The sequence below is a fragment of the Mobula hypostoma genome, chromosome 28 (genome assembly GCF_963921235.1).
Source record: "Mobula hypostoma chromosome 28, sMobHyp1.1, whole genome shotgun sequence".
Lineage (NCBI taxonomy): Eukaryota > Metazoa > Chordata > Chondrichthyes > Myliobatiformes > Myliobatidae > Mobula > Mobula hypostoma.
Window position 1 is genome coordinate 4,731,815 of NC_086124.1, and position 23,299 is coordinate 4,755,113.

The 23,299-nt window shown below is 45.5% G+C and overlaps 1 protein-coding gene across 1 annotated transcript in view; it reads right to left on the reverse strand.

Moving 5' to 3' along the window:
• The window catches only part of LOC134339022 (forkhead box protein O3-like), a 237,867-nt gene that overhangs the window by 7,826 nt on the left and 206,742 nt on the right, over positions 1-23,299 (reverse strand). The window lies entirely within an intron of this gene.

The following is a 23,299-nucleotide window of genomic DNA, read 5'->3' on the forward strand; positions in this document are numbered from 1 at the left end:
CAGCCGATCGTGGAGGTAGGATGGGTTACTGACCACTAAGCATTTAAAATTGTTGGGTCTAATAGTTGGTAAAATTAACCGCATGATCAGTTATATTTGCTGTCTTCCAACATTAATTTTTCATGAACTTGATTCTCCTTCCTTGCCTACGTGCACGCGCGTGTGCACACATATACACGCTCACACACACTCGCACACGCTCACACACGCATAGACACTCACTCACACACATTCACACTCACACACGCTCACAGACTTACTCACTCCCACTCACACACACACTCACACTCACTCACACCAACACACAATTACACTACGCACACTCACACTCACACACACACACATGCATGCACGCACACACATGGCAATCTTTGTCACACTGATTGTCCCACACCTCTCTCCGTGGTGTCAAGCCTTCTCAACTCTCTAAGCAATGTGTGTGCATGTGTGTGTGCACTCATTTTTGTGCTACTAGCGCACAAAGGAATTTAAACTGCGCAGAAAAGGTTGTCACCTTCTGCCTCATTGGCATGTTAAGTATATTTCACAATTGTACTCAATCACATTTCCTTTCCTGGTTTGCTGCTCCAGACAGTGTTGACAATGTGGAACTTGCGATGATTTGTCTGTAGATTTTGGAGCTGGGCTGAGAAGTGGCAGATGGAGTTCAATTCGGAAAAGTGCAAAATGATTCACTTTGGAAGGTCGAGCTTGAAGGCCGAGGACAGAGTGAGTGGCAGGATTCTTAGCCCCAGCTCACATGCCAGAGGGATCTTCCTCATCCACAGATCCCTCAAATTTGCTAGGGTCGTTACAAAGATGTATAGTGTACTGGACTTCACTAGTTTGGGGACTGAGTTCAAGAGTCACGATGACAACTCCAAAAGACTCAAATCCCACTAATATATCACCCTCTACCTCCACCCCTAGCAAGCTGTTCCATGCTCCCATCACCATCTGTGTGAACAACTTACCTCCGATATCCCCCAATACTTTCCTCCAATCACCTTAAAATTATGCCCCCTGGCATTAGTCATTTCCACCCTGAGGAAAAAGTCTCTGGCTGTCCGCTTTATCCCTGCCTTTTATCATCATCATCATCAGGTGCCGTGCCCAGATTGAGCTTTGACTGCCATGGCCCACACACACCTGTTTCGGGTCAAGTGGATCAATTTATTGGTATTCATTTCCAGTACATCTCTATAAGATCACCTCTCACCCTCTTTGCTCCAAATAGGAAAGCCCCAGCTCACTCAACCTATCCTCAGAAACTACCCAATGTAATCAGAATCACAATCAGGTTTAGTATCACCAGCATCTTGTACATCTCTTTGGGCGGTGGGGTGGAGATACGTCTCTACCAAAGGAGGTGTAAGGTGCTCCTTCCCTCCGCTAGCCTACAGGTCACCCTTGGGCGAGGTGTAGCACCTGTTTAGCACCCGATCAGGATCACATGAAGATGGTGGATGGTTGTACGAGCAGCCGGTGCATATCACGTCCTGGTTATGCAACCAATAACATCAGGAGGACAATCTCTGAAGAATATTGATAATGGCTGGGGTCACCGGTCTTGTAAAGACACTGCCCAGAAGAAGGCAATGGCAAACCACTTCTGTAGAAAAATTTGCCAAGATTAATTATGGTAATGGAAAGATCATGATTGCCTAAGTCAAACGACATGGCCCATAATGAATGAACAAACTTGATATACAAGTCAAGTATTTCACTGCACATGTGACTAGTGGGTATTTGAAAAAGGGTAAGAAATTTAAAATGGACACTCCTGTTAAAATTGACCATAATGATGATGACACCTATAGACAATAGACAATAGGTGCAGGAGTAGGCCATTCGGCCCTTCGAGCCAGCACCGCCATTCACTGTGATCATGGCTGATCATCCACAATCAGTATCCAGTTCCTGACCTCTATCAAGTCACCTCTCATCCGCCTTCGTTCCAAAGAGAAAAGCCCTAGCTCGCTCAACCTATCCTCATAAGACACACTCTCTAATCCTGTTAAATCTCCTCTGCACTCTCTCCAAAGCTCTCTTACTTACTACCCATTACGCTGCTGGTGTTTAGGGCAGCAATGAAGGTCCTCCCTCTCTGTCTGTCTTTGGCCACTCAGATGTAGAAGGATTCTTCATTGCTGTTTCCCTAACAATGTTGTTTAACCAGTCAAGGTTGTTAGCCCTGAGTTGAACCCCTGAACCTGGAGGACCGGTGGACCACTCTTAGTCTGGCCTCTACTCTTTGACCTATTTGGCATGGGTGACCCTACCAAGAGCCAAAGCGTAAAGCCCTGACTCCAGACAATATAGCTCTCCGGGTCATGGAGGCACGCGAGCCTCCAAACCCTACGATGAGGTTGTGGGCCTCTTGGAGGCTAAAGCTTTCAATCCTTCCTATAATGAAGTGATCAGAGCTGAACACATTATTTCATTTGTCATTAAAACAAAGTGAACCAGTGGCTTGCAAATTAACGACATTCCCATAAGCCGCAGCTAAATAAAGAGTTGCTGAGGTAAATAGTGGGAATAAAGACCGTGTAATGCCAAAGGTTGATGCAACCACGTAGGAGAAAGCTCCCGTTGAGCATCTGGGTTGATTGGCCTGCTGTTGTGCTGTTAAATAATCGTTGTCAGAATCATTTCACCTCAGAATACTTTAAAAAGCTGCGCGCCTGTGAACACTTAGGAGCTGTATAGTGTAGACCCCAGGCGGGGCCGGTTAGCAACAATAATACCAAGGAGGTTAAATCTGCCAAACCATTTTCATTATTTTCCCTTCAGTCCTGATCTTTTTAATTCACTTGTGTTTGTCGATCTTACAGGGCTTCTTGGCGTACCAGCTGCCATGGTAGGAGGCTTGAACAAACACAGCGCTTGTATAACACGGTGCTTTATGTGGAAAGAGGCGTTAGCTCCAGTTTTATTCATTTGTTGAGATACAGGCCCTTCCAGTCCTTTGAACTGCGCCACCCAGCAACCCCTGATTTAATCCTAGCCTAATCACGGGACAATTTACAATGACCAATCAGCCTACTAACCGGGTCCTCTTTTAACCTGCTAATCAGTACGTCTTCAAGTTGTGCCACCCAGAAATCCCCTGATTTAACACTAACCTAATCACGGTACAACTTACAATGACCAATTAGCCTACCAACCATTACATCTGTGAGGAAACCAGAGTACCAGGAGGAAACCCACACACCCCACAGGGAAAACTCCTCACAGGCAGCGTTGGGAATTGAACCCGGGTTGCTGGTACTGTAAAGCGTTGTGCTAACCATTACGCTACCGTGTCAAATGCTGATAAATTGAAGAAGGTCCCCTCCTTCTGCCTTCAAATGCCCCTGTTTTTCAGTGTGCTCCAGAGTGGGAAATGAGCCGAGTTAGGACTAATGAGACGGCTGTTTCTTTCGGAGAACCTGGGCTGTCGTCATGGCTCCCCGGTAACTATGAACTCCCACAAGAAAACAAACCTCAGGGTGGTATGTTGTGACATATATGTACTTTGATAATAAATTCACTTTGAACTTTGAACTTTGTCACTCTGAAACCACCCAAAGTGGTGACTGATAAAAATTTATTTTTCTACTTATTGAGATACAGCTTGGAACAGACCCTTCAAGCTGTGCTGCCCAGCAATCCCCAAGATTTAATCCTAGTCTAATCACAGGACAATTTACAATGACCAATTAACCTGCCACCCGGTACGTCTTTCGACTGTGGGAGGAAACCGGAGCACCCGGAGGAAACACACGAGGTCATGGAGAAAAACCAAGTGGTCACTGATTGTAAGTTCATGGTCGCCTGCTGCTGTAGCCCATTTTCTTCAAGGTTCGACGTGTTGTGCGTTCAGAGATGCTCTTCTGCGCACCACTGTTGTAACGTGTGGTTGTTTGAGTTACTGTCAGCTTGAAACAGTCTGACCATTCCCCTCTGACTGCTCTCATTAACAAGGTGCTTCTGCCCACAGAACTGCCGCTCACTGGATTTATTTTTGTTTTTTCACGCCATTCTCGAAACTCTAGAGACTGTCGTACGTGAAAATCCCCGGAGATCGGCAGTTTCTGAGATACTCAAACCACCCCGTATGGCACCAACAATCATTCCACGGTCAAAATCACTCAGATCACAGTCTGGTCTGAACAACAACTGAACCTCGTGACCATGTCTGCATGCTTTTCAGGATTGAGTTGCCGCCACTTGATTGGCTGATTCTCATTAAGGAGCAGGTGTACAGGTGTACAGGTGATCACTGAGTGTATGTTGAACGGTTTGTCAGATTCTCGCTATTGACTCTCCTGTGACCATTTGGCCCTTTAGCTGCTGGAAATCGTCACGGTGATCTATGAAATTATGCACTCCTCTGGTGTTACGTAAGTCCTTTATTCCATGCACCATTTGTCTCTAACTTGTCCGTAATCTGGCACTTTACCAAAAGTTGTATCACAAACAGCTAAAGTTAATCTACGTCCCTAACTAGTTTCCGTTCATGATTAATTTTGCCTTCATGCATAGAGAGAGACAATTAGCTTATTCACTGTAAGTTTAGATCCAGAAATTGCATTTGATCAATGTCAAGGGCCTACACAAAGCCATCTTGGCGATAATCACTCACATAAAAACAACAACCTTCTAGTCAGTATTTTTATTTTCTCGCAAGAACTCCAGCCCCTGCTAAGTTCCTGGTTGTCTAAGCCTGTGCGTCTCTTTGGGGAGGTGGTTTCCAGTCTGTGGTTTGTGACCTTCGTTCTAGTCTCCATTGGCAGTAAAGTTTATTTACTGTGAGTGGTAATTCTGCTAAACCCAGCCCTGTTGTGCAGTCTATGACGAGAATAGAGAGAAGGGAGATCGGAGAAAGGTGGTCAGGAATTCCTGAGCAATTGGGGCATTGAGAAGCCAGGGGGACAGAGTCAAACATTAGAGTAAAAGGCTCTTTGGCCCTCCGGGTGGAACTTTTTACCAATCATCACTCGTCCACAGGGGTGTCCTTTTAGAACAGAGATGAGGAGGAATGTCTTTAGCCAGTGGGTGGTGAATCTGTGGAATTCTTTGCCACAGGCAGCTGCGGAGGCCAAGTCATGGGGTATATTTAAGGCAGAGGTTGATAGATTCTTGACTGGTCAGGGCATGAAGGGATACGGGGAGAAGGCGGGAGATTGGGGCTGAGAGGGAAATGGATCAGCCGTGATGAAATGTTGGAATAGACTCGATGGGCCAAATGGCCTATTTCTGCTCCTCTATCTTAAGGTCTTATGATCCAATTGGCCGGCCGGTGGTGTAGTGGCATCCACACCGGACTTTGAGGCGGGTGGTCTCAGGTTCAAGTCCGGCCAGCTCCTTGCACGCTTTCTATCCGTGCCAGGCTGAGCATCGAGCTAGCAAGTCGGCCTCGTAAAAAAACAGACAAATGCTAAAGGAATGGCAAGGTTTCTGCCCGATGCACCACAAGGTGCAGAAAGGAACAACAAAAAACTCTTCCAATTGTGTCTGTCTCCTTCTCTGACTTTCCAATTTATCCATCTTTCCAAATCCATCTTAAACATAGCAATTATATCTGACTCCATCACTTCCTCTGGCAAAGTATTCCAGATTTCAGAGATTCCAAGGAATCCTTGGTGGCTATCCCTTCCCACAAGATATTCAACTCAATTCACGATTCACGATGGTTTACTGTCATTTCCAATACACAAGTGTAAAGGAAAACAAATTCATTGTTCCTCCAGATCCGATGCAGCATTAAAAAAACACAATAAGATAAAGAACACAATAATAAATAAACACAATAAATATAAATACATAAAATAGCTCATGTACTGTACATAGATTGATGGTCAGGTTTTTCCTTCTCCTAACTCCGATCTCAAAACTCCGCTGTCTTGCAGCTATGCCCACTCATGGGGGAGGCGTCGGGAGTAAGCCCTGAGGGAAAAATCCAGAACTGGAGTCCCTAAAGCAGTCCTACGTTGAGTTCAACGCTGACCAGTAACTCCTGTGACGCTGCTGGTGCCAAACTGTATTGGTCTTGGCCATTCCTTTGGGTTCATCAAATGCTTGGAGAGGGGGAGCTTGCTACATGAGCAACAGCTTGTTCTCTATATCGTACTGTCCTGGCTTGTGTATTTAGACAGCTGGGACTCAACATCCATGATCGACTCTGAGCGACAGAGGCCTCATCAAATTGATTGTATGTCCATAAAGTGACACTTGGCACAGGAGTGTCTGTACATAAGGTGTCTCTGACAGGAAATAATAAAGTAGGGGTGGTTGAGGTTGTGGAGGGGTGGGTTAGTGGGTGGAGGTGTTGATCAGCCTTACTGCTTGGGGAAAGTCACTCTTCTCTAGTCTGGTGTGGATGTTATGTAGCCTCCTTCCTCGTGGGACTGGGACAAACAATATACCACCAGGTTCCAGGACAGTTATTACCCCTCAATCATCAGGATCTTGAACCAGAGGAGATAACTTCACTCACCCTAACACTGAACTCTTCCCACAATGGCTCCATTTTCAAGGAGTCTTCATCTGATGCTCTCAATATTTATTATTCTCTTTCTTTTTCTATTTGCACAATTCCTCCAGCATTGTGTGTGTGTTGCTAAGGATTTCCAGCATCTGCAGAATCTCTTATGTCTCTGAGTCATCCACCTAATCCTCAGCCCTTGTGATTTTTGGGTGGCCCCGTAGCATTGTGGTTAGCACAGTGCTTTACACTACCAGCGACCCGGTTCCAACTCCCCCCACTGCCTATACGGAGTTTGTACGTTCTCCCGTGACCGAGTGGGTTTCCTCTGGGTGCTCTGGTTTCCTCCCACAGTCCAAAGACGTACCGGTTGGTGGGTTAATTGTTCAATGTAAATTGTCCCGTGACTAGGATAGGGTAAATCGGGATTGCTGGGCTGCGTGGCTCGAAGGGCTTATTTCGCACTGTATCTCAATAAATCAACATTAAAAAAAAATAGGCACAGGTGAAAACAATTTGGCCCCTCAACTCAGTAATGGCATTTAATACAATCGTGCGTATACAGCCAGACTTCCAACACGATTGCCCGCTCGCCCAGAGAACAATCTCCAACTCCTGAACTTGAATCGCTTATCATCACTCCCCTATATAACATAAAATTTGTTGTTTTGCGGCAGCTGTGCAAGGCATAAAGTGAAAAGGTAAATAAATAGAACAAAAATAAAGGAATAATGACTTGGCTTCAACTCCTTTCTGTGGGAGAGAACGCGACAGGTTAACTGATCTCTGAGAGAATAAAGTTCACTTTGTCTCAATCTTGCGCCTTATCCTGAGACTGATCTTAAGATTGAAGGCATTTATTTATCCCTGTCTCTTGCAGCGACATCGGAACTGGAAGAGGATATGGCAACTCTCAGTCCTCTGTATCCTGCAGTCTCCAGCAACATGCTCGGTGCCTCAGCACAGCCCAGACTAAGGAGCCTCTAAAGCCATTTCCTCTGCACTCATCCCATTGACAACCTTTTCCTGAGCAGCAAGAGAACACGCCAAAAGCATTCGCGGCCCTCCAAAGAAGCAAAGAATATTTTTACTTTCTAAAAGCCACTCACAAAAAAAAATCTACCTTAATTGATTATAAATTTTTTAAATCTGATACGGAAAGTTAAAATCATCAAAAGCTGAAAATCTGAAATGGAAATGCGAAGTGGCGGATATCTTCATCAGGTCAGGTAGTATCTGCGAAGAGAGATGAACAGTTCATGTTTCAAGTCGATGACCTTTCAGATGCCGTCTGACCTGCTGAACCTTTCCAGCATTTCCTGCTTTTATTGGGATTGGATGCTATGTTGAAGTTGTATAATATATTGGCGAGGCCTAGTTTTGAGTATTGTGTGCAGTTTTGGTCACCTAGCTACAGGAAAGGTGTAAACAAGGTTGAAAGAGTGCAGAGAAAATTTATAAGGCTGTTGCCTGGACTGGAGGACCTGAGTTATAAGGAAAGATTGAATAGGTTATGACTTTATTCCTTGAAGTGTAGAAGATTGGCAGCAGATTTGATAGAGGTATACAAAATCATGAGGTGTATAGATAGTGTAAATGCAAGCAGGCTTTTCCCACTGAGTTGGGTAGGACTACAACTAGAGGTTATAGGTCAAGGCTGAAAGGTGAAAAGTTTAAGGGGAACATGAGGGGAAACCTCTTCTCTCAGAGGGTGGTGAGAGTGTGGAACGAGCTGCCAGCACAAGTGGTGCATGTGAGCTCGATTTCAACGTTTAAGAGAAGTTTGGATAGGCCCATGGATGGTCAGGGTAAGGACCGCTATGGTCTGGGTGCAGGTCGTTGGGAGGAGGCAGTTTAACTGCTTCGGCATGGACTAGATGGGCCTGTATCTGTGCTGTACTTTTCCATGACTCTATCAGTCTACTTGAAACCCTTGAAATAGCAGTAAAACAATTTCTTTAACAGTTAGGCAAATAAAGCTTAGCAAACTATTCCAGAAGTAAATTGTCTTTTATTGCTATTCCTTGAAGGAAGAATTACATTCATACATCACCCTTTAGTTCCCCCAAAGAACTTTAGAAGCAATTGAATAGCAGATCGGTGTTAATGAGAGTGGAAATGTTGAGCAGCTTCGAGTTCATGGGGGCCAGCATCTCAGAGAATCTATCCTGGGCCCAAATCATTGATGCAATCATGAAGCAAGAATGCCAGAAGCTCCACCTTTTTAGAAGTTTATTATTATTATTATTATTTCAGAGGACCTGTCCTGGGCACAGTACATAAGTACAATTATGAAGAAAGCATGGTAGTACCTCTACTTCAATATTCGGCATGACATCAAAAACCTTGACAAACTTCTACAGATGTGTGGTGGAGAGCATACTGACTGGCTGCATCACGGCCTGGTAGGGAAACACCAAAGTCCTTGAATGGAAAATCCTAAAAAAAGTAGTGGATACGGCCCAGTCCATCACAGGTAAAGCCGTCCCCAACACTGAGCATATCTTCTTACAACACTGTCGCAAGAAAGGAGTATCCTTCATCAGGGACCTCTACCACCCATGTCCTGCTCTCTTCTCGCTGATGCCATCAGGAGGAAGGTACAGGATCCTCAGGACTCACACCAACAGCTTCAGGAACAGTTACTACCCTTCAACCATCAGATTCTTGAACCAAAGGGAATAACTACACTCTACTTCACTTCCCCTATCATTGAAATGTTCCCACAATCAATGGACTCATTTTCAAGGACTCTTCATCTCCTATTCTCAATATTTATTGCTTACTTATTTAATATTATTATTTCTTCTTTTTGTATTTGCACAATTTATTGTCTTCTGTACTCTGACTGAATACCCTAGTTGGGTGGTCTTTCATTGATTTTGTGATGGTCATTATTTTGTAGATTTATTGAGTATGCCCACAAGAAAATGAATCTCAGGGTTGTACTTGGTGACACATATGGACTTTGATAATAACATTTACTTTGAACTTTAAGTTTGAGGAGATTAGGGCGCCACAGTGACATGCTGTAATTGCAGCAATTTGCATTAGCTGTTGTCAGATCGGGGTTCGATTCCCGCTGCGGCCCGTAAAGAAGTTTGAGCGCTTTCCCCGTGAAGGCGTGGCGTTTCCTCCAGGTGCTCCAGTTTCCTCCCACGTTCCAAAAGGTGCACGGTTAGGGTTAGGGAATTGCGGGCTGGAAACCTGTCGGAACTTGTGGGCTGCCCAGCACGATCCTCGCTGTTTCGATTTGACGCAAACAACGCGGTACATTTCAATGTGCGCGTGACAGATGAAGCTAATAAAAATCTCTTTGAGATTCTGGATACCGTCAGGGACTTCACCAAGTTCCGAATGGAATTCAGATTTAAACTCCGGAGTCCAAAACCCTCCGAGCTGTAGCGGTTACCGTGGTCCTCTCTCATTACCACCATCGGGGAGGATGTGAAAGACCCACACTCAGTGACAACCTGCAATGATCAATTAACCTACTAACCAGTAGGTCCTTGCACTGTGGGAGAAAACTGGAGCACCCAGAGGAAACCCACACGGTTACAGGGGGATCACACAAAGTCCTTACAGATGACATCGGAATGGAACCCTAAACACCGACGGCCCAAGCTGTAATCGTGCCACACTGAATGCTTGGCTACCGTTATTTCCCTTGTTTGCACTGTTCTTTAATTTTCATAAATTACAGCAAATTTTATATCTTTGCACTGTCCTGCTGCCGCGAAACACAAAGTGACACGCCTCGCAAGTCGGCGATAATAAATCTGACTCTGATTCTGAAATGGTGCCAATTTCTGCTCAAGTCCTTTGATCTATTATTAGATACCTGCCAGGTGATCTACTTCAATGAAGTAGTTTGCCAGGACATTCAATCTCGTCTACTCTTCTTTACAAGGCTGACATGTGATCTTTGACATCCATTTGATAGATATCACAAAGATCTTATGTCAGCAAAGCGATCATATCCTTTTCCTAGAAGGCTGGGGACTCTTCTTCTGTATTACAGTTAGGCGGGAGCATTAATCGCAGTGAGTTCAAGTTGATTTTACTTTGGAAGATATTTATTTATTGAGATACAGCGTGGAATAGGTCCCGATTTCCATTCCATATCTTCACCCTGCCACCCACTTCACTGAACAGGGGAAAGAAAATAAGGATTGGGATGTTAAGTTGCAACTTTAAACACTGGTCAGGCTGCACTTGGGGACTTGTGTGCAGTTCTGGTCACCACAGTGATTGCACTGGAGAGAGTGCAGCACACACAAAATGCTGGAGGAACTCAGCAGGCCAGGCAGCATCTGTAGAAAAAAGTACAGTCAGCTGTACTCCTATCTATAGAAAAAAATACAGTCAGCTATACTCTTATCTATAGAAAAAAGTACAGTCAGCTGTACTCTTTTCTACAGATGCTGCCTGGCCTGCTGAGTTCCTCCAGCATTTTGTGTGTGTTGCTCGGATTTCCAGCACCTGTAGATTCTCTCCTGTTTGCAGAGGAGATTCACCAGGATTCAATGCACCTCATGCAGGACATGGATTTAATATTGATGGTAGGTGTACTCGGTGACAGGTAGGTGTAAAGCAATCCTTCTCTCCACTAGCCTACAGGTCACCCTTGGGCAAGGTGTAGCACCTGCTCAGTCCCCCGATCAGGGTCACGAGAAGCCATGGGAGAGGTGGTGGATGGATGTATAAGCAGCTGGTGCACATCACAAGTCCTGGTTATGAGACCACTGATGCCAGGCAGGCAATCTCTGAAGAGTATTGATAATAGCTGGGGTCACCCGTCTTGTAAAGACACTGCCCAGAAGAAAGCAATGGCAAACCACTTCTGTGGAAAAATTTGCCAAGGTCACTCATGGTCAAGACCATAATCGCCCACGTCATGACATGGCACACGATGATGACGGTGGTGGGGGTGTATGTGCTGGGTGGAAGAGTCTTTTCTTCTTGTCTTATTCCATGACTTTAGTTTTACCTCCTCGGCAACAGACCAAAACTTCATTTAACTCTGGATTTAGAAGATTAGGGTTGGGTTAAATTGGGGTTGCTGGAAGCAATGATTGAGCAGTATCTAAGAGAGGTAATGGTCTGTTTTGGGAAGGACGTGGAAGCTTTAGAGAGGATGCAGAGGAGATTTTGCAGGATGCTGTCTGGATTAGGGAACGTGTATTATGAGGATAGGATGAGCGAACTAGGGCTTTTCTCCTTTGGACCCCAGGAGGATGACAAGTGACTTGATAGAGGTGTTTAAGATGTAGCATCCAGGAGAGCTTCAAGCAGCATTGCCTCATCCATCATTAAGGACCCCCATCACCCAGGGCATACCCTCTTCTCATTGCTACCATCAGGTAGAAGGTACAGAAGCCTGAAGGCACACATTCAGTGATTCAGGAACAGCTTCTTCCCCTCTGCCATCTGATTCCTAAATGGACATTGAACCCATGAACACTACCTCACTACTTTTTATTTTTGTACTACTAATTTAACTATTTAATATACTATATACTTGCTGTTATTCACATTTTTATACTATATTGCATTGCACTGCTGCCGCAAAGTTAACAAATTTCACAACAAATACATTTGATATTAAAGCTGATTTTGATTCTGATAAGAGGCCTAGATCGGGTGGACAGCCAGAGACTTTCTGCCAGGGTTGAAATGGCCAATAGGAGGGGGGATAGTTTGTGATTTGAGGAAAGTACAGGGGGGATGTCAAAGGTAGGTTTTTACAGAGAGAGTGATAGGTGTGTGGAACGCCCTGCCAGGGGTGGTGGTAGAGGCAGAAACATTAGGGGCATTTAAGAAGCTCTTAGACTGGCACATGGATGAAAGAAAAATGGAGGGCTATGTGGGAGGGAAGGGGTAGATTGAGCTGAAAAGTCAGCACAACAAGATGGGCTGAAGGGCCCTTCCTGTGCTGCACTGCCCTATGTTCTGTGATGTTTCAGGCTGATACCCTGGATCAGGGCACAATGTCGGGTTTCGATCCAAAGCGCTGACGGCTCCTTTCCTCTCACAGATGCTGCTTGACCTGCTGAGTTCTTCCACGAGATAGTTTGTCGCACTTGCTTCGACAACTTGTTCACCATTGCAGTCTTCCCTCGGCACTGTGTGTGTCATCTCGAGTGTGGGCCTTCATCCTCAGGAGTGATTCCCCGTCTGTGGGGACAAGACCCTACCCACTGTGCTCTGGCTAAGACTTACTCAATAGAATTACAGTACTGTGCAAAGGTCTTGGGCACATATCTATCGCTAGGGTGCCCAAGGCTTTTGCACAGTACTGTATTTATCAACATGGAGTGGAGAGCGAGTTTGTAAGTCTGACAGGAGCAAAGGATGTTGGGAACGGTGAGGGTGGAGCACCACGGGAGGGGTGTGGGACAGGTAGCAGAGATGGAATGCCAGGGGCAAAGGAGGCGGGGGAGGATGGTGCAGGTGCAGACACACCCAGCCCTGAGACATCAGGCAAGATCATTTCATTCCAAATAATTGCTTTACTGATCATTACAGAATGGCTCTCTGGTGCTTCCTGCTCCCTCCCCTCTCCCTTCCATTATTCCCAACCTTGATTCCCCTCTCCCTGACCCCGCTTCCCACTCTCAGTCCAAAATAGAGACCCGTATCAGAATCAGGTTTCTCATCACTCACATACGTCATGAATTTGTTTTTTTTTGTGGCAGCAGTACAGTGCAATACATAAAATTACTACAGTGCTGTGCAAAAATCTTAGGCACCTTAGATATGTATGTGTTCCACAGTACTGTGTTTTGGTTCAAAATTCTTTATGAGGAGAAACATTGGACATTTGTTGTCAACCATCACTGGGATGGTGAGCAACACTCGGAAACAACTGGAGGAGTTCAGCGGGCCAGGCAGCCTCTAGGGAGCAGAGTAAACAGTCGACGTTTCGGGCCGAGACCCTTCATCAGGACCAGGACGGTATCTGCGTCTCTGTTGAACAGTCACCGAATGGCGCAATGAGGTGAAGAGTTCATCGCGAGGAACGCATTGCTGACTCACGGGCAATATTAGCATCACAATGGCCAACATTGGCAGAGAGATGCTATTTAAAACCTCATCATAATAGCTACAGCTGAAAGTTTGGAGGCAGCTCTCCTTGTAATTACAGTATGTGTTGTGGCTTCTCCAGAAACACTCTCACCATCAATCTCAGCCACCCTCCCCATATTATCTTTTCACCTGGTGACATCAGTCAACCGTGCGATTCAATTATTGCAGCGGGGGAGCAGAATGCATTTGACATTAAAATTAAAGGTGTAGAAAGTCAGGAGCCTGAACTTTTGAACGCTGTGTTTTAATTAAGAGTTCTTGTCAAAATGTAAGAAAACTCGTCATTAGCCCTGGAATTTGATTCAACACACAGGCGCCTTGAGGGAGGGGAAATGAAGTGGAATGGATGTGCGTGGACCATCAGCAGTAACTACTGCCGGGCGCCTTGTATGTTGTGGAATCAAAACACAGAGGTACTTCTGTTCATGTATCTGTTCAGGGAAATCACCACCCTGTTAATGCACTGTCAGCAAAAGAACGGATGCGAAGAAAGTAATTCTGTACTCTCGCATCTCAGAAATCTTTCTCCCTGTCCTTTGCCGCCGCATCCTCTCACAGTGCCAAGGCTCAAAATTCAAAGTAAAGTTACTCTCTAAGTATGCAAATGTCACCAAATACTACCTTGAGATTTATTTTCGCGCAGGCATTCACAGGAAACTAAAGAAGCACGATAGAATTCATTAAAAACCATACATCAGAATCAAAATCAGGTTTAATATCACCGGCATATGTCGTGAAATTTGTTAATTTTGTGGCAGCAGGACAATGAGATGTGTGATAAATATAGAGGAAAAGATAAACTACATTAAATATATATTAGTAAATAGTTGAGTTAAAATAAGTGGCAGAAATAAAGAAAGGTGGTGTTCATGGGTTCAATGTCCATTCAGAAATCGGATGGCAGAGGGGAAGAAGCTGTTCCTGAATCGTTGAGTGTGTGTCTTCAGGCTCCTGTACCTCCTTCCTGATGGTAACAATGAGAAGAGGGCACGTCCTGGGTGATGGGGGTCCTTCGTGATGGACGCTGCCTTCCTTAGGCATCGCTCCTTGAAGATGTCTTGGATACTATAGAGGCTAGTATCCATGATGGAAATGACTAATCTTACAAGTTTCTGCAAACTAACTTCGATCTTCTGCAGCAGCTGCCCTCCATGCCAGATGATGATGCACCCAGTCAGCCTGTTCTCTACCATACATTTATAGAAGTTTTCAAGTGTTTTTGTTAACAAACTAAACCTCCTCAGACTCCTAATGAAATATAGCCACTGTCAGTCTGACCAACAATCAGAAAATGAAGACAAATTTAAAGTTCAAAGTGCATTTATTATCAAAGTATGTATAAATTGTACAACCTTGAGATTCGTCTACTTACAGGCAGCCACTAAACAAGAGACCCGAAAGAACCCAGTTTTTAAAAAAAGACCAACAATGCGCAGAGGGAGAGAAAAAAAATAGTGCAAACGGTAAAGCAAGCATCAGTGTCCAGAATGAAAGTCAGTCCATAAACCCGAAGCCTGGAGCAACCGGTGCAGGCCTCAGTTCATCACGCAGCGGGGTAAATTGTCACAAAGCTCGCAGATACTGGAGCAGCAAAATAAAAAATAATACTGAGAAGTTAGGGTGCCAAGGATCCTTGAAAGTGAGTCTATAGGTTGTAAGATCAGTTTAGAGTGAAGTTATCCCCTCCGGTTCAGGAGCCTGATGGTTGTCAGGTAATAACTGTTCCTGAACCTGTGCCGTGGGGCCTAAATGTTTCTGTAACTCTTTCCTGATGATGCCAGCAGCGAGAAGAGAGCAGGTCCTCCTGAGTGGTGGGAGTTCTTGCTGCTTTCTAGTAACAGTGCTCCATGTAGGTTGAGTGAACTCAGCCTTAGGTGGAGTGAACTCGGCCTTTTCTCCTTGGAGCAACAGACGATGAGAGGTGACCTGATAGAGGTGTATAAGATGATGAGAGGCATTGATCGTGTGGATAGTCAGAGGCTTTTTCCCAGGGCTGAAATGGCTAACACGAGAGGGCAGAGTTTTAAGGTGCTTGGAAGCAGGTACAGAGAAGATGTCAGGGGTAAGTTTTTTTACGTAGGGAGTGGTGAGTGTGTGAAATGGGCTGTCGTCGACGGTGGTGGAGGCGGATACAATAGGGTCTTTTAAGAGACTCCTGGAGGGGTACATGGAGCTCAGAAAATTAGAGGGCTACGGGTAACCCCAGGTAATTTCTAAGGTAAGCACATGTTTGGCACAGCTTTGTGGGCTGAAGGGCCTGTATTGTACTGTAGTTTTTCTATGTTCTAAATGTACTTTGAACTTTGAACCAGGACATGATGAAACCATGCAGATCCTTAGCAGTGTTGCTGGGCAGAGAGATCTTGGGATCCAAGTTCATAGCTCCTTGAAAGTGGTTACACAGGTTGATAGGGTGATTAAGAGGGCTTATGGGATTCTTGCTTTTATTAGTCAAGGTATTGAGTTCAAAGGTCAAGAGGTTAAATTCTGGTTCAACTGCATTGTGTACAGTTCTGGTTGCCCCACTATAGGAAGGATGTTGAGGCTTGAGAGAGGGTGCAGAAGAGGTTTACCAGGATGCTGCCTGGTTTAGAGGATCTGTGCTATCACGAGAGGCTGGACAATCTTGGGTTGTTTTCTCTGGAGCGTCAGAGCCTGAGGGGAGATCTGATAGAGATTTGCAAGGGTTATGAAAGGCATAGATAGAGTGGACAGAAGTGACCTGTTTTCCCAGGGAAGAAATGTCTAACACCAGAGAGCATGTGTTGAAGGTGAGAGGGGGTGGTTTCAAAGGATGTGAGGGGTAAGTATTTTACTCAGAGAGTGGTGGATGCCTGGAATGCACTGCCTGATTTGGTGGTAGAGGCAAATACATTGGAGGCTTTTACGAAACATTTGGATAGGCACATGGATGTAAGGAAGATGGAGTGGTAGGGATATGATAGGTAGGAGGGATTAGTGTTTGTTTTTGATTTGCTTTTTAGTTGGTTCAGCACAAGATTGTGGGCTGAATGGCTGATTCCCATGCTGTAATCTTCAGCGTTATATGTTCCAAACCAGCTACCAACTAGTTGGACCACAAGTGTTCCAAGGTAAATCCTGACAGATGCATATTTGTGTGAAGAATGTACATGAACAGTAGTACAATTTGCAGTAACAGAAGAGAATATGTTTCACTTAGTGTTTTGGAGAGGTTTAAATGTCAGAGCTGTAGCTTTATTCCTTATCAGTGAGGCAAGTTGTTCTTTTTCCTGAGCTGATATGGCGTATTTCCAGAAACGCTAGCGGCAGATTGGGAGACGATAAAGCTAAAAATATGCAGGAATGGACTGGGAACCTACTGAAGGCTGTGGAATGTGGAAATAAGACTAAACAAGGGGAATTCTCCCTTTCTTCACCGATGGCATCGCGATCGCTGCTAACAAGTGTTGAACCCTGGCCAGTTACATATTTACCAGAAGCTATGACCAAGCACCCAGTCAAACATTTCAGGGAAAACCCATTGAAAATAGACTGGCTCACATCGCCTTTGAAGATTGCAAGTAGGGTTATGCGCAGAACAAATTTATCTCTGCAATTTGACCGCAAAGCTTAATGGACATTTTGAAACTTTCCAAAGGTTAATAGTCCCCTCAAACAAGGGGAGCACACTGCATGCCTCCGTTCCCTTCTAACACATATAAACTGCTAGAGGAACTCAGCAGGTCGGGCAGCATCTATGGTGGGGAATTATCAGTCGATATTTCGAGTCAAGACCCGTCAATGCCGACTGTTTATTCCTCCCCATAGGTGCTGCCTCCCCCATGAGGACCACAACCTTGTCATTGGGTTTGCAGGCTTGCGTGCCTCAGTGACCCAGTGAGCTACAGGATGTTGGCTGGAGCCAGGGCTTGGTAGGGTCAGCCATGCCAAACAGGTCAAAGGGTAGAGGCCAGACTAGGAGTGGTCCACTGGTCCTCCAGGTTCGGGGGTTCAGCTCAGGGGTAACAACCCTGACTGGTCAAACAAATTAGCAATGTAGAATCTTCTACATTAGAGTGCAATGAAACTCCTGAGTCTCCACCCGGGAATTGCATGACTGACAGTAGTAAAAATGGAGAGGAAGCTACTGACACGATAAAGGAAGCCTTGAACACCACAGAGAGGGAGGATCTTCATTGCCACCCTAAACGCTGGGGGCGTAACGGGCAGTAAATATAGATGCTGCCTGACCTGCTGAGTCCTTCCATCATTTTGTGAGCATTACTCAGGATTTCCTGCATCTTTATACTTTATTGTCACCAAACAATTGATACTAGAACGTACACCCACCATCACAGCGATATTTGATTCTGCGCTTCCCGCTCCCTGGATTACAAATCGATAGTAAATATTAAAAATTTAAATTATAAATCATAAATAGAAAATAGAAAAATAGAAAGTAAAGTAATGCAAAAAAAAAACCGAGAGGCAGGTCCGGATATTTGGAGGGTACGGCCCAGAATCTCTTGAGCCTCCGCTCCTTCGCCTGCGGCCCTGCATCACAGAGGCATGTAGTAGGGTCTCGATCGGAAGCGTCAAAGATTCCCTCCTCCCACAGGTACTCCTCAACTCACTAAGTTCCTGCAGCAGACTGTTTGTTGCTGAACTTATCAGGAACGGGAACAGTTGCAGGCTATTTCCCTTCTTGAATCTCCTCCTCCACTCAAGCTGTGTCTGACAGTACCTAATCTCCAGCCCCAATGAACCAGACATCCGTCTTTGAGGCAAACGCAAGGAGATCAGCAGATACTGAAAACCCAACACGCACAAAACGCTGGAGGAGCTCAGCAGGCCCGGCAGCATCTGTGGAAACGAGTAAACAGTCGACGTTTCGGGCCGAGACCCTTCCTCAGGACTGGAAAGGAAGGGGAGAAGTCAGAGTTAGAAGATGAGGAAAGGGCAGGAGGAAGTAGGTGATACACGAAACCAGGAGGGCGAGAGGGAGCGAAATAAAGAGCTGGGAACTCGATTGGTGAAAGAGATAAAGGGCTGGAGAAGGGGGCATCTGATAGAAACGGGGAGAAGACCATGGAAGAAAGGGAAGGAGGAGGAACGCCAGAGGGAGGTGGTGGGCTCCAGAAGAGAGGGAAAGAAGAATGAAGAATGGTGAAGGAGAGAAGGGGTATCGATTACTGGAAGTTCGTGAAATCGATGTTTATGTCAGCAGGTTGTAGGCAACCCATATGGAATATAATGTGTTGCCATCTGTGTTAGTATCCATCATTAAGGACCCCCATCACCCAGATCATTCCCTCCTCTCATTGTTACCATCAGGGAGGAGGTACAGGAGCCTGAAGACCCCTCTTCTCATTGCTACCATCAGGGAGGAGGTACAGGAGCCTGAAGACCCCTCTTCTCATTACTACCATCAGGGAGGAGGTACAGGAGCCTGAAGACCCCTCTTCTCATTGCTACCATCAGGGAGGAGGTACAGGAGCCTGAAGACCCCTCTTCTCATTACTACCATCAGGAAGGAGGGACAGGAACCTGAAGGCACACACTCAACGATTCTGGAACAGCTTCTTCCCCTCTGCCATCCAATATCTAAACCTGACAATGAACCCATGAACACTACCTCACTACTTTGTTTTAATTTCTGTTTTTGCACCACTTATTTAATTTAACTGTTTTAATATATATAGAAATGTATGCATATATTTTCTTACTATAATTCACTGTTTTTCTCGAGCATTATGTATTACATTGTACTGCTGCTGCAAAGGTATTATCACCAACATAAGCTGATGGTATTAAACCTGATTCTGACATCTGTCTGCCTCTGCCTCACCATGAATAAACCTGCTGACCCCATCTGCCTTGACAAGAGGATTCCAGAGGTTCGTGGCCCTCCAGGAGAAGAAATGCCCACCCCCCTCCGACAGGCAGCTCCCTTACTCCGAGATTACTCCCTTACTCCACAATCTGCACAGGGGTGGGGACGGCACAGCACCATCATTCAATTAGCACTGCTGTCTGTAAGTAAGTTGTGCTCATGCTGTATTGGCACCAGAAGCATAGTGATACTTTTTAAGTATTTAGTGAGATACAGCACGGAGTAAGCCCTTCTGGCCCTTTGAGCCTAGCAATCCTCCGATTTAACCCTAGCCTAATCACAGGACAGTCCACAATGACCAATTAACCTAGCAACCGGTACGTCTTTGGACCTTGGGAGGAAACTGGAGCACCCGGAGGCGTCCCACACGGTCACGGGCAGAACGCACGAACTCCTTACAGGCAGTGGCGGGAATTGAACCCAGGTCGCTGGCACTGTAAACCGTTGTACTGACCGCTACGCCACAGTGCCGCCCCCTACGTGTGGGCTGCCCCATTACATCACCAGACTGTGTTGGTCATTGATGCAAATGACACATTTCACTGTGTGTTTTGACGTTTCGATGTACATGTGTCTTTGTCTCTAGAATATCCTCTCCATATCTGCCCTGCTAAATTCCACACAATTACCTCTCAAGCCCTTGTGGCCCTCATGTTGAGGTGGCTATGCTTTTGGGCTCCAAAGCATAGCAGACTTTCAGCCCATTGAAGACTTCCTGACTCTTTATCCCCTTCCTGTCTCACTATATTTTTATCACCTTTGGGTCTTTTTTAATTTTATGTAGAGATGTAGCAGCAGGCCTTTCCGGCCCATTGAGACCATGTTGACCAATTCCACCCATGTGACCAATTAACCTACTAACCGGTATACCTTTAGAGTGTGAGAGGATATGGGAGCACCTGGAGGAACCCCACGTAGTCGACAGGGAAAATGTACAAACTCCTTACAGGCAGCGTTGGGAATTGAGCCTGCGTCGCTGGCGGTGTAATAACATTACACTAACTGCTGAGCTATATGCCACCCCAAAGATAAGTACTCACCCAATGGCAGTGGAGGGATTTGAACCCAGCCTACATGAAGATTAGAGCCTGGGATTAGCCTCTTCTGCCCTGGGAAAAAAGTCTCTGGGTGTCCACTCTATCTATACCTCTTATCATCTTATATGCCTCCATCAAAGCCCTAGTTCCCTTAATCCATCCACAAGACATGCTCTCTAATCCAGGTAGCATCCTGATAAATTTCTTCTGCACCCTCTCTGAAGCTTCCACTCTCGACTGCCCATAAAACTGCTGGTGTTTAGGGCAGCAATGAAGGTCCTCCATCTCTGGAGGTGTTCAGGGCTTCTTTCATCATGTCAGTAGCTCAATTTTCACTTCTGTCAGTCATGCAAGTCCCGGGTGGAGACTCAGGAATACCGTCACACTCAGATGTAGAAGAATTCTTCATTACTGTTTCCATAACAGTTTTGTTTCACCAGTCAGGGTTGTTAGCCTTGAGTTCCACCCCAGAACCCAGATGACCGGTGGACCACTCTAAGTCTGGCCTCTGCCCTTTGACCTGTTTGGCATGGATAACCCCACCAATGGCCAAAGCATGAAGCCCTGACTCCAGACAACATAGATCTCCGGGTCATTGAGGCACACAAGCCTGCGAACCCCACAACAAGGCTGTGGTCCTCTTGGAGGTAAAGATTCCATATCCTTTCTATAATGAGGTGACCAGAACAGAGCTGGAATCTTCTGCCAATGCCTTTTATTTTGTAGTGAAAAAATTAAGCGGTGAAATTGTGTTAAATGTGCTTTTCATCCATCCTTTCCAATATTCTGCTCTACTGAGTTAATAGAAAAGAAAATTTTCAATTATACTGTGTCTTTTGGACCACTTTCAAAGGCTTTACAAACAATGAAATACTTAAGAATTATAGTTCTTCATTATGTGGGGTGATGTATGATGTGGGCAATCATGGTCTTGAGTACGCTTGTTCTTGGCAAATTTTTCTACAGAAGTTGTTTGACATTTCCTTCTTCTGGGCAGTGCCTCTACGAGACGGATGACCCCAGCCTTACCAATACTCTTCAGAGATTGTCTGCCTGGTGTTAGTGGCCACATAACCAGGACTTGCGATATGCACCAGCTACTCGTACGGGACGATTTACAGTGACTGACCAGTCGGTCTTTGGACTGTGGGAGGAAACTGGAGCACCCAGAGGAAACGCATGTGGTCACAGGCAGTGGTGGGAACTGAACCAGGGTCACTGGTACTGTAAACCGTTATTCTAACTACTACACTACTGTGCTGCCTTTGCTCTACTTCAATTCACTGTTGTAAGACCAGAAGACCATAAAACCAAAAGACTTAGGAGCAGAATTAGGTCATTTTTCCCATCGAGTCTGCATCACCATTCAAAGTTCATAGTGACTTATGAGGAAAGTTAGGAGGAAACAATGGGGCCTAACAGCGACACCTTTGCTGGCATCTTCAGAAACAGCTCTATTTCCATCTTTACTATCTCTATTTTTCCCCTTTCAGGGTTCTTTTGAAGACCCTGACCTGGAGTTACATGCTGACTATGGTTCTTTATGGGAATGGGACCAGCTCTTGGGGTTTCACGACTGGCGGTTATTCGATATGCCAAGGATGTGGTCTAAGACAGCGGTCCCAAACCACCGGGCCGCAAAGCATGTGCTACCGGGCCATGAGGAAACGATATGAGTCAGCTGCACCTTTCCTCATTCCCTGTCACGCACTGTTGAACTTGAATATAGGGTTGCCAACAGTCCCGTATTTGCTAAAACATCCTGTATATTGCGCTAAATTGGTTTGTCCCGTATTTCCCCCACTAAGGTAGAGCATTCCAAAGAAACTGTTCATAAGCCGAAATGGCGTAAAGCAAAGAAGCAATTACCATTAATTTATATGGGAAAAATTTTTGAGCGTTCCCAGACCCGAAAAATAACCTACCAAATCATACCAAATAACACATAAAACCGAAAATAACTAACACTAACATATAGCAAAAGCAGGAATGATATGATAAATACACAGCCTATATAAATGTAGAAATAATGTATGTACAGTATAGGCGGGAAGATGAAGGCAACACCGATTTGTGGGGGAAAAGTCGGCACGTACGCGCATGCGCACACAGGTGCCCGCGCAAGGCTTCATGGTCACGGTAGTCTTCCTTGGGGTAAAGTGTCCCAGGATTTGACTGCTACTTTTGTCCCTTATTTGGGAGTGAGAAAGTTGGCAACCCTAACTGTAAAAGACATGTTGAGGTGAGTTTAACCCTACTTGAACACCCACCACCGGTTGGCCAGTCTGCAAAAATGTTGTCAATATTAAACCGGTCTGCGGTGCAAAAAAGGTTGGGGACACCTGGTCTAAGAGATTAGGTTGCCTTCAGAGTTCCGGTATCTCGTGACTCTGGAGACAGGTGGATCATAGGTCGCTGTCCCAGCAGGAAATCTGTGTGTCCTGGGAGATGGAAGATCTCTGGCTGTGTGCCCAGAGACCTGAGATCTTTGGGCACAGAGCTCGGAAAAAGCGACGCAACAGACTTTTAACATCATAAACCAGCGAGTTGTTTGTTATGTCTCCCCTCTCACTGTGAAATGGAGACTTCTCTTTTTCCCTTATTAGGGAGAGAGAGAGCCTGTGGTATGTTGAATACTGGGTGAATGAGTAGTTTTTGGGGTACTGCAAGTCTGTGTCTTTGCTGTTGCTTTGCTGCACACTTGAGTGCTCGGTAGTGGGTGCCGATGCTTTTTTTTGGCCAGTGGGGGAGGGGGGATCGTTGCTTTGCTGCTGCTTACGCGTGAGGGGGTGCTGGGGGGGATGTGGGGTTGTAACATTTAACTGTCATTCATTATTTGGAGCACTCATC